The sequence below is a fragment of the Aphidius gifuensis genome, linkage group LG4 (genome assembly GCF_014905175.1).
Source record: "Aphidius gifuensis isolate YNYX2018 linkage group LG4, ASM1490517v1, whole genome shotgun sequence".
Lineage (NCBI taxonomy): Eukaryota > Metazoa > Arthropoda > Insecta > Hymenoptera > Braconidae > Aphidius > Aphidius gifuensis.
Genome location: NC_057791.1, coordinates 15,154,584 through 15,167,392, shown reverse-complemented (window position 1 = coordinate 15,167,392; position 12,809 = coordinate 15,154,584). Strand labels below are relative to the sequence as shown.

Sequence of the window (12,809 nt, the reverse complement as noted above, 5' to 3'; positions counted from 1 at the left end):
ATGTATATTTTTAAATAATCATAAAAATTTCAAATAATTATTTTATCAATTTGTCCATTTTTTTTTTCACCACGAATTTAATTAGTGTCATTGACATTTAAAAAAAATAAATAAAAAAATAAATATTATTATATTCAGCTGCTGTGTTTGTTATTAATAAATGATAATGATTTAAAAAAAAAAATATTTTACTTTTAACAACTTTTAATATGTCATTTGTAATAATCAATTATTAAACTGAGAATTTTTTTTCTTAATTAAAAAATTAGTAAGTATTAAAAAAAAAAAATAATCATTAATTGTTCAAGTAAATTAAAATTTGTAGATAGATAAAAGGATAAAGATTAAAATTTTATAAAAAAAATTTAATTAATTTCATTTGATTATATAGGGAGTTTGTTCGAGAGCGAAGTAAATATGTTTTTTTTTTTTTTTTAATTTAAATTAATTACAATGTTATTAAGTAATGAGTAATATATATTATGATGTCATTAACAATAATTTATAATATATTGTAAATAAACTGATAAAAGCAGGGGTATTTTACGCTTTTTTTTTTTTGTTTGTCTTTGTCATACGTATATATTTTTTACGGAACATTAAATTCAGTTTTCGGATCGGACAAGTTTTTATCGATGTACATAGACTGTGTACTTAAAACGAAGGTTGTCGGAATTGATAATGTTGTTTCATTGGCTTATGATGATTAAGGAACAAGTATCTAATCATACATTAAATTTTTATCAACTTATTAAATCATAAAAGCTGTGTTAAAACTACCCTTGATTTTCTTGTATTCCTCGGGCACCAGAGAGCCCTTTTTCAAAGTCATTGTCGTCATTAAATTCATGATGAACAATAGTTCAATTTCAACTTAATAATTATTATTATACTGCACTGCGTAAATATACAACAACTTAAATGATTTCAATTCTCCAAATAGAAATAAAAAGTATACATATAATAAATAAAAAAATAGAAAAAATTATTAGAATAATAAAATAACAAAACATGCCCATTGATAATTCAAAGTGTACGATAACTTATACACTATTTATTCTCCCTGTTGTTGTTGTTAGTGTGTAATGTATTTGTATGTTTAGTCAAAGTGGCACGCATCGGTTATTCTATCGGTGCGTGAAATGCAAATCGAGCGAAATGAATTTGTATATTTCTCATTCGTAACCAAAAAGAGAGAGAGAGGAGAAAAAGAGACACACAAATATCAATATACATATACAAAATATATACATAATAAACACAGAATATCACAGTACAAATGTGAAAAATAAAAAATAAAAAAAAAAAGCATAAAAATCAAATGGTGGGTAGTGTACAATATATACCAATAAATGAAATACCCTCGGGCTCACCAAATTAACGCACGCTGGACCGATCAGCTAATATTTTTTTTCATAATTTTCTACCATTTATGATTTGCCATCATTTACTCACGTGTGTGTGTCGTATTCGACCAGCTGGATATCTCTATATCTATCTCACCACATTTAACAATTTATTTAGAAATTGATTCATTACAATTCAATCTTTTCAAGCTCACATTCAAAACAACATAAAATTAAAAATAATAAAAAATTGATAGTACTATTAATTAAAAAGTTACATATTAATAATTAATATTTAAATATTTTCTTTGTGTTTTATTATTTAAAATTCAATATTTGTTTTTATTGAGTATTGTCGAGACATATTTAAAATAAAAAAAAGAAAATTGAGTAAAACTTTAAACGTGATTGAAATGGACGAACGTAAAAAAGCCTTCATCCTGTGCTTTCTCCCTCCAATTCAACATATAGAAAGCTTGGAGGCAAAAATATTGATCGTATACATAATTAAATACCAGCACACGGTAAAGCATCACAAAGAGAGCTTACTTCAGCTTTGATCTGCTGACAGACGGGAGCCGTCATCGGGCGACTTCAATAGACCCGCCTGCAAATCGCTTGGGTATACCTTTACTTCGCTGCTACTCTCAACATGGCATGTGATAGTATATTACCCAGACTTTATATATATATATGTATAGGTATACATGTTTAATTATGATGATATTAGTAAGATAAAGAAAAATAAACAAACAAAAAAAAATGTAGATGTATGTACAACAAACAGTGTAGCAAAATGGAAAACATATTTTGATAATATGATCAAAATATACTGGTATAATTAAAAATATGTTATCAACGCACAAAATAAATTCGAAAGAATGGGAATTAAATTTTGCTCTTTTTTAATTTAGTATCTAAATATGATGGTCAATTTTCTCTTGTGGAAAATTTCTTTCGATTGAATTGGAAAAATACATAAAAAAAAAAAAAAGCTGCTTAATTAAAATTCATGTTTTTTTTGTTATTGAAGGGATTGATTTTATAAGAAAAAAATAATGAAAGCAAGATGAAAAAAAAAGAGGGAAGAGATAAGTGAAATTGTAATTATTGATTATTAAATTTGAGACGTGGATCAACGAGCCAGATGGTGACATTTGAATGTTGTTAAGTATATAGGCACAACTTGTGATAGATATATTATTTTGAAAATGATATTCTAAATATATATCTAGATGTGTGTTTGCATAGATGTTAAATGTTTTACACGTGCGATCACAAGTGTGTGATCGAAGAGAATTTGATGTAAATATACGCACATATTATTGTAAGGCAATGCTCAAAGCTTAAACAACAAAAACAAAATTAGATGTAATATTTATATTGACAAAAATATGTTTATAAATTAATGTTTGTTCATCCCAAGTGGAAAAAATTTGTATAAAATATATATGGAATATATATAAAATATGTATGGATTTGGACGTACAAAATTTTCATAATATTTGAATATATTTTATATATATTATATATATTTCAATATATTCTAAATATATTTAAATTTTATATTTTTTAATTTTTTTCTAAATATTTTAAATATTTATATATTTGTAAATTTTTGATAAATTTTTATGTATACATTTAAATTATAAATTTTTTTTTATTAATGTTTTTTTTTTTTTTGATTTTTATAAATAAAAAACAAAATGAAAAAAGATGAAAAAAAAGATAAGTAATGAATTAATTGTTATAAATAAGAAACAGAGAGAAAAACTTGTGATAAATAATTATTTCAGTAAAATGATAATTAAAAAAATTTCTTTATTTGTGTGTTTGCAAGATGTTATTTTATACATTATAAACAAATGAAATACTTAAAGTGTCAAATATATATAAAATATATATACGCAATATATATTGAAAATCAACAAAAACAAAATTAGATGTAATATTTATATTGACAAAAATATGTTTATAAATTAATGTTTGTTCATGTTAACTTATTGAAACTAAAAAATATATTTTAGCATTTTTAAAAGTGTTGAAAAATTAGAGAAGAAGAGAAAGAAAATTAAAATTTAAACATGGGCTAATTGAAAGTTGTTGATGTATATTTTTATATTACAAATATCCTGTTGTAAAAAGAACAGTCGTCATTGATAATTGTAAAAGAGAGATAGATAAAATATGTGTTAGTATGTTACATTATATTTTTTTCAAAAAAAATAAAAAGGTATATGGTTTTTAAGGCAGATATATCCTGGCGTAGACTAAGTGCGTAGTTCACATGGTCTATGCTAGATTATATTTGCCCCAAACACCGAAAGAGGATCATAACAAAACTGCGACAACCAGATACGTCATTTAGGGGTTTGAACCCATGCTCACAGGGTCCGCTAACTCTAGGCTTTTGCCGACTTGACCATCAGCTCACTCGATGAACCAAGAAAAATAATTATACTTTATTATTGATTTGAAAAAATAATTCAACTTAAATTTAAATTATTCATCATGTCATTGCATTTACTCTTGTATTTATAAAAGGCATCACTCAATTGTTGTATTTATTCAAGTGCACTAAGTTTATTCTATGATGACATATGTCTATTTTATTGAAAGTATAAACTGTATAATTGGCAGCAGCAAAACTTTATAATTACAAATATAAGAAATATAGATCAAAAGTTTATCAACTTGACGATTGACATTCTTAAAATATCACGTGATTTATATTGTTATATTTTATTTAAATTTTAATTACCTAAATGTCTAGAAGACTATGAAGCCATCAAGTATATCAAATGCCAATTTATATATTTTAATTCAATCTGTTTTAGAAACGAGAATGATATAGCACGATTTCAGTCGGTGAGTCTTTGTCTTACATGATTTTTCCGATACAAAATTGTTTTTTTTTAAGAAAATATTCTTACGAAATATTTACCGAGTAATTCCAAGATTTTTCTCCGTAGTTTTTCCAGATTTTTTTCATAATTGAAAGCTTCGAAAAGCTTTATACAACTCACGTTTTTAGTATACTATATAATCAAAAAATTTAAAAATAAAATCAAGCAATTAATAATTTAATTTCAGTTTGATTGAGTCATCATTCTATATTAAAAATCTCTTAATTAACGTTATATAATAAATAATTTATTATTTAATTATCAACAAGTATAAATATATATTTAATTTTTTTAAATCACAAATTTTTATTCAACTTTGTGTTTTGTTTTTTTTTTTAGGATTGTTTGTTTGAACAACGTGATACAATTTAGACTCGTTAACAAGCATTCCACCACGAACTAGTCGAAATGAGGTGATCAATCGTAATTGAGTTGCTGGTGACCACTGTACAAAATTTTATTTCCATCTATCTCTTTTATACAAACATGCATCTATGTGCTGTTAAAACATATATATATTTTTCGTGAATTTAAAGTTGCGTACATGAGATAAATAAAATACCAAAAAAAAATAAAAAAAATTGTGTATATGTGTTTACATACTGACTTTATTGAAGCACGCAACGCCGGCGCACGAGTTTAAAACAGGCGGTTGAGAGTCAAGTGCAATATCAAAGCTTTTTCATCCCCTCTATCCTCTAACCCCTTTAACTCTCAACACCCCTTTTGCTCTTTGCCTGAAAGCTCACTCAATTCCACTTGCATTTACGCGAAAACATGCGGAATGTTGATTTGTTTTCATCGATTTTTATTATTCTCATTTTTTGCTATACCCCAAAATTTTTTTAATTTATTTATAGTTTTTTTTTTTTTTGATTCAATTTCTATAGATATATATATACCACACCTCATCACACTCGTTACCTATATATGTATATCGTTTACACTCTCTCGCGTTTATACTCGTGAATCAGCCACCTGCTGTGTACATATACTATACTCCAGTCTCTTGTTTACACATTTCATATACGTGAGTCTTATTGGGACTTTAGATAAGAGTCACTTGGAAAAATAATAAAATTAAAAAAAACATTCAATCATATGTCGAAGTAGAAAAGGCATGTTCAATGACTATTATTTTCATTTATTTTTCTTTTTATCTTGTATTTATTATTCATGATTATTTATTGTCATTATTATTCTGGCTTGAAATATATTTACTCTTGAATTTTCTTTTTCTTTTTTAACTCTTTATTTCATTTAGAAAAAAAAAAAAAAACTCACAGAAACAGAAAGACAAAAGTTTAAATGATGATTTTATTGCAGTCAGCATTATATTTCTTTTTAATACACTTGAAAATTTATATAAAAAGTATTGTTATAATTATTGACTCACCAAGAAGAGTGGCTCCGGTCGGATAAAATCCGTCAGTCGTGTTTTCTTAAAACTCGTTATATCAAACCCATACCAACTAATGAAACACAAGGTCTTGTCATTATAAAACCATAATCTCACAACAAATCTCACGAAATAAAATGCTTAATGATTGCAATAACTTTTAATAATCAAAAAAACATCTATAAAAATAATACGAATTTTTTTTAAATAATTCAATAGTGCTGTATATCCAATTCACAAATAAAAACGTCATTCACTAATAATAGAAACGTTTAAAAACAATTATTCAACACTGTCATTAACTTTTTGAAAACAAACACATACAACAAATTATTTAAAAAATAATAATAAAACAAAAAACAACTATAAAGAAATTTAAAATTCTTTCGTCAAAAAAATCTGGCACAAATATTGCTTATTAACTCATAATCCAAGTTATTTAAATTGATGTTAATAATAACAATATAATAAATCACAGAATGAAAAAAAAAAAAATAAAAAAACCGACAGATTAATTTAGTTAAAATTTATAAAAATAAATTTAGCGCGTTTAGTATTTTATTGCGTTAACAAACGTACACCTTACCACTTCGGCAGCACGTGGCGCACTGACGGCTCGCGCTATGTATTCCCCCACCAAACATAACATTTCTCCTCTCATCTTTCCATCACCCTGTACCCCTCAATACTGCCGCGGCCCTGACCTATCCCCACCGCTTGGGAGGGGCACCGCGCATCACCCTCCTACCTAACAAAATATACAGTCGCAGCCCATTCCACCCACGCCCCCAACCCATCTCAACATTATTCTCAACGACTCATTCTTTCTTTTTTTATCTCTTGCCTCTTTTATATCCATCACTCTGTTCATGTGTGTGTCTGTGTCTGTGTTTTTCCTCTCTGCCTCTCCCTCTCTCTCTCTCTCTCATTTATTCTTATCCTCATTCACCCATCACTGAAGATACCCATATACTAGTTTTATTTTTATCTCTTTTCTTTCGTTTCTTTTAACCCTTCTATTTTATTTTCTATATATATTTTTTTTTTATTTGTTTCAACTCGTTCGCACTCAAGCATTCTTTTATTCTAACCCGACAATTCTTTCTTAACACTTATATATTATATATACACCTTCTCATTGACAATCTATGATGACATTACCCTGTCTATTTTGCTGATTGCAATGTTTGTGGGAGAATAGAAACTGACCAATTGAGTCATTGAGCTGATTCATGACTCATAATTACTTTCAATGACTCCTTGTGATTTCTTAAGAATTTTAAAATATGACGTGATCTGTAAAAAGTTGTTCTGGATGGATGCACCATGATTATTGATAATTTTAATGAAACAAATATTAAACTTTCGTTTATCGTTGATTTTATTTTCTTTTTTGAAATGTGTTATGAGTCATAATACTCAATAACTTATGACTATTATGCAGGGACCGTGATGGCAAAAAAAAATTACAAATTTAAAATTCAGTTCTTTTACATTTTACTTGACTTTATATTGACTTGATTTTTTTTTCTGCAACGAGCCAGTTAAATTGAAAACTTACTGGAATAAATTTGTTAAATTAATCTTCAAAAATAAAAATAAAAAAATCAATAATTACTTAAAATAGAATAATCTTTTACATACAGATGATAGCTAATATTTAGATTAATAATTCAATTCAGATTTGTGTTATATTATTGCTTAATTTATAGTTATTATTCATAAATTTATCAAGTTCATTATCAAATTTATAAAAATTAATTATAATAATAATAAATATAATATATTGATTAATACTTAAGATGAAGCAAAAATAGCTAGGTTATATTTAAACGAAAAGAGCTAATTAACGAATTTTGAATTTGTAATTTTGCCATTCAATTGCTAACTATGTTCTGTCTTTCGTTGCCACTATTTTGAACAATCTAACGACAGAAGAATGTTGAATACAATTATCAAATTATTAAATCTATAATTCCAATTTACATACGTTGAATTACAGGTCACTGAAAATAATCAAATATAATTATTTTACTGTTACACAGTATCATATAATTATTTTGTAACAGTATATTATTATCTTTATTAATTTGCCATTGATTGCCTAATTGTGCCACCGAATAAATCGTCAAAAAATAATTTTTTCCATACATAAAGATCCATCAGTTGAATATAATTTTTCTTTTTTGTAAATTAATATAAAATATACATTTACAAGCAAACATGAAATTTTTTTTTTGATAATCGGATTAAACAGAATGTTGTTTTTAATTCGCATGTGCGTGTTGTGCGCGCGAAAGCTTAAATTGCCGCCACTTGCCACCCGCAACGTGCTCCGACCACAGGGGTGCGAAAGTGATGAGGAGTAAAGGGTAATGATCTACACACATATATCTATATACACACAATTTTGCAGTATACATATATATAAAGTTGCGAAAGTGAGAGCCCGTTAACTTTTTCCAACCACCAAATTTTTTTTTTTTTCTATTTTCATCCCTAAATTCTTTCACCATCACCATCAACAAAAAAAAAAAAAGCAAACTTTTATCAACATTTATATGTACTCACGTTTTTAATTTTTTTTCTTTTTTGAATAAAAAAAAAATAAACCCATAAATTTATAACTGTAGCCATAATTTATAATAATAAGTATGGTGAATAGTTTCTACGTATAACTTCTTCGACACGATCGAATGTCAGCAAAGGGTGATGCTGGCAAAGTGTTTGATAGAAAAAGAGAAATATATAAAAAAAAATAAAATGAGTGAGATAGAGAAAAAGATGAGGTGTATTACTATATATATATACATGTAAAAAGTTAGAGAACGCGTACAACGACAAGAACGACTTCGACGACGATGGTTACGTTCTATGGATCAGGGAGCTTGATAGCGTGCCGAAGTCGAGGCGTACAGCAATAAATCCATTTTTCGTGAAGGGTCGAGGAACGAGGGGTGAGAGAGTACAGTATAGAAAGAACCGAGAAGGGTCTGATTAGCAGCCTGACTCGGCCGTACAGGATGACAGCTCGGTGAGTTATAATATTGCCCATCCATCTATTTATCTACTCTCTATCGCGCGTTACTTTACTCTCTCCATCGTCATCTCCCTCTCCTTCCCACCCTTCTACACCTCTCTTGTTATATATTGCTCTCTCACTTGTATCCCTTACTCTAAATCTAATCTCAATATTCTACATTGTCGACCACACACTATATATTAAAAACATCAACGTGGGAAATTAATAAAATATAAAAAAAAAAATAAAATTATATATAAAATTATATGAAAAATATCAAAATAATAATAATAATAATATTATAAATTGGAAATTTATATGACTCATTTTTAATGAACAGTCGATAAATTAATTTATTTTTTGTGTAAAAAAAAAATAAAATAGAGAGTTTTGTGAATAAGAATCAACGATAGAAAAAAAAAAATAGAAGATTTATATATATATAAGAAAATAAAAAAAAAAAAATTAAAAATATAATGAAATGTGGTTATGTGCTTTGTGTATATATATATATAAAATCGATACATGTATAGACAGATATATTTATATGTACGTATAGATGGAAGGCGGGAACAAGAACGAATAAAATAAACCAAGTTCATTCGAGATATAGCATTGAGGGTGACCCCTCGCAAATCTTGGGACTCTTGAAAGCAAAACGCGCGCGCCCAGGACACCTCTCTATATACATTTTCAACATCAGAAAGATGCATCCAAAACTTTAGACGGGAACCAGTTCATATATCTCAAGTATGGTCGCAATAAATAAGCGACCTGTCCGTTCATTCTGTTCGCTGTTCGCCGTCGGGCAAATTCTCCTTCCACCGCCATCCCTTCCCGCCCAATCGACGCGACCCTTTGCAGCATTTCTTTTTAAATTCTATATATACAAACACCCCACACTATATTCCTATCACTACTACAACTATACAATAGTCCCTTGAATTTATAACGAAAATAAAAAAGTGTAAAATAATATCTAATATTGGATATAAAAATAATATACTAGACTTGGGGGTGTATTCCGAATCATTGAAGATTTTAATTAAATAAAAAACACTTTGTCAATATTTTTTGTTGAGGTATATTTTAGATGGAAAGAAGAATGATTGCAGGTTCAATTTAAATGTGTTAAGTTGAATTTTAGAAACAAATAAGTTTACATTTTAATTGAGCAAAGTAATTCAGCTAGTAATCTTTCGTTAATTTTAAAGATCAAATTACGATTTCTTTAAAAATAATTATCATGAATAATCATGACTCTCATTAAACACAATCTTCTTGACACATAACAAGTGTAAAATAAATTAAAACATTAATACGGAAATACATGAGGTTAATCAATATTAACAAACCAAATTTTACATCAATATTAAATGTTAAACATTTTTCAAAATGATGATAATAATATTTGGAAAAAAAAAATCTAATAAGCTTATACGTCCCACGTATACGGACGGTTGCTTCATCGGCGCAAAGATATGTTTATAAATTGTGCACCTTTTTGCAAAACTTATATACCATGTAATCCGGTTGCTAAGCCACCATGCAGTTTATATTGAAGTACCTGGAGCCTGATACGCAAGTTTCCTGAATAAAATGTCAAAGAACGGAAAAATGAAAGTTGACTTTTGTCGATGATATTATCATATACCTGCATATGTTGTTAATTTTTTTTAATTATTTTTTATTTCATTTGATAATAAAGTATAACTTTGTCAATTTATATATCAAATATAGAGACACTCGAGTCGATAATGAAAAATGTATATTTTTAATTAATATATAGAGTAAGAAATAAAATACATGAAGCAAAAATATTTATATAAAAATTAAGAGTAGATTGTATAAAAATTGATTAATTAAATAATAATTTAAATTAGACTTTGTAAAAGATTTTTTTATTGATTTGTTTAGAAAATCATTTTCGTAATTTACCTGACGTTTTACTGTTATTTCACTTGACTTAAAAAATATTTCATTTGATAAATATAACGAAAGTAGAAGATTTTGTTTGGAAAAATGTTTAAAAAATTATTTTTTTTATTTATTTATAATTGGTATGTATTAAAATTGTAAACAGCCAAGTCACAGTAGATCAATAAAAATTAATATCAAATCAAGCAAGACGCATGAATGTTTTGTATCATCAATTCTTCATTTTAATAATGTTTTTGTTTACTGTATTTTTATTTTATGTTACAGCTATGACATGGTATCGATCATAACTCTTTTCGTCGATATCTTATTTGGTATATGAATCACGCGATGACTATCCAAAAGAGATATATGAATTGAACAAAACAAAGATGATCATCAATATACTAAAAAAACTGATGAATAAAAAGAATAAATATTGAACAATAAACAATATAAAAAATGTCTATATCTAGTGATCAGTGTATACTGATAAACAACTGCTCATATTTATTACGATTTAAAATGTAATTTAAAAAATATTTAAACAATAACTTACATATTTTAAGAGAAACAAATGGAAAAAAATAAATAAACTTTTTCTAATTTAAAATACGAGAAAGAATTGAATAAAAGGAATTCTTTATATATTATTTTTTTTATTTTTTTGATAATCGTAAATTATGTAAAAAAAAAAAAAATAAAATCTTATCGTTTTTCTTGAATTTTATGCGACTGTTCTCGTCATAACTCGAAGCCTATCTGGTCTCTTTCGCCTACGCAGATGTCTTTTCTTATCGCTCGTTCTCCCTCTACTCTCTTTTATGGTTTTTTTTTTAAAAAAAAAACTCTGAAAATTTTTAGTAAATCGACCAGCATTCGTGGTCACGGTCATCATTATGTATATATTTTATTTTTTTTATTTCAAATAAAAAATGAAAAAAAGCATAATAAATCTGGCACGCGAACGTCGTAAAAAAAAATTTTAAAAACATATACTTTTAGTAAAATTTTTTAAGGATAATTTATGTAGAATTATATTTTCTTTGTTAATTGTCAGTCGGCAATTTCATTTTAATTTTATTAAATTAGAATTCATCTATTTATTGTGTCGTTTAATTTTAAATAATAAATGGGAGAAGAATATTTTTTTATTTGACAGATAATTATACACAACCTTCCAAAGTTTGACCTAGAGAAAAAATGTTTAAAAAAAAAATAATGTTCCCATTAATTTAATTAGCAAAATGATTATTCTATCGGACATTTACTACATAATTTCGATGCTATATTCATTATTTAATCATAATATATGTTTATGTCTTTTTTAAAATTACAATTAAATATTTTTACGCAATTTTAGAGGACAACGTGTGGATATTGCCAGTTGGCCAATTATCGACTTGCGGTAAAATTATAATGAAAACCGTGCGGTAATACTATAAATTGCGCATTTCAACAAAAATTTTCAAATAACTTTATACAGCTTTTTTTTCTTAATTTAGAATAAACTATTCCGAAAAAAAAATAGAAAAAGACTGTCATTTAAAAATTTAACAAAAGAAGCTCCGGTAAAAAAATTCAGTCTTCTTGAGATCTCATAGAGATCTCTTCTAAATATCGTTTGTGAGACGGATAGAGATTTTTCAGAGACAAATTTTAAAAAAACTGAAGAAAAATTGAAGACGAATTAGAGATAAATTGAACAAGTTAACAACGAATAACTTTTTTTTCAATAAATATCTACTTGCACCAAGTCCCACTCTACGTTTTTTTTAAAATATGGTTTCTAAGATTGACCTAAATATGTGTAAATAAATTCTTTTAATTCAATAATAACACAATTTTATTAATAAACATTCAAATTTTAAAATTCAACAATATCTATTTGCACCAGCTCAAACTCTGACCTTAAGTCCGACTCCGACCTTAAATTCGACTCTACGGTTTTTTAAAAAAACGAAATCGGAGATTGACTTAAATATGTGTAAATGAATTCTTTTAATTTAATGATATCACAATTGAATAGATAAACACCTAAATTTTAAAATTCAACAGTATCTACTCGTACCAGCTCTGACTCTGACCCTAAGTCTGACTCTAACTCCGACCTCAAGTCCGACTCTACGTTTTTTTTTTTATCTGTTCTGTCACTAGGAAATTTTTTTATCGTCTCTAATTTTTCTTCAATTCTTCTTTAATTAGGAGAGATCTTTATA

General features: G+C 26.6%; 1 protein-coding gene across 4 annotated transcripts in view; it reads right to left on the bottom strand.

Annotated features, from left to right (window-relative positions):
* LOC122855182 (protein tiptop) overlaps nt 1–12,809 on the bottom strand; it is a 76,852-nt gene that overhangs the window by 35,396 nt on the left and 28,647 nt on the right. For 2 of the 4 annotated variants that reach the window (XM_044156357.1, XM_044156361.1), the window contains exon 1: nt 5,649–6,264. The exons of the other annotated variants lie outside the window; for them this stretch is intronic. The gene's annotated coding sequence lies outside the window, so the exon portion shown is untranslated. Of the gene's footprint in view, nt 1–5,648; nt 6,265–12,809 lie in introns of those variants that run through there. 4 annotated transcript variants of the gene reach the window in all.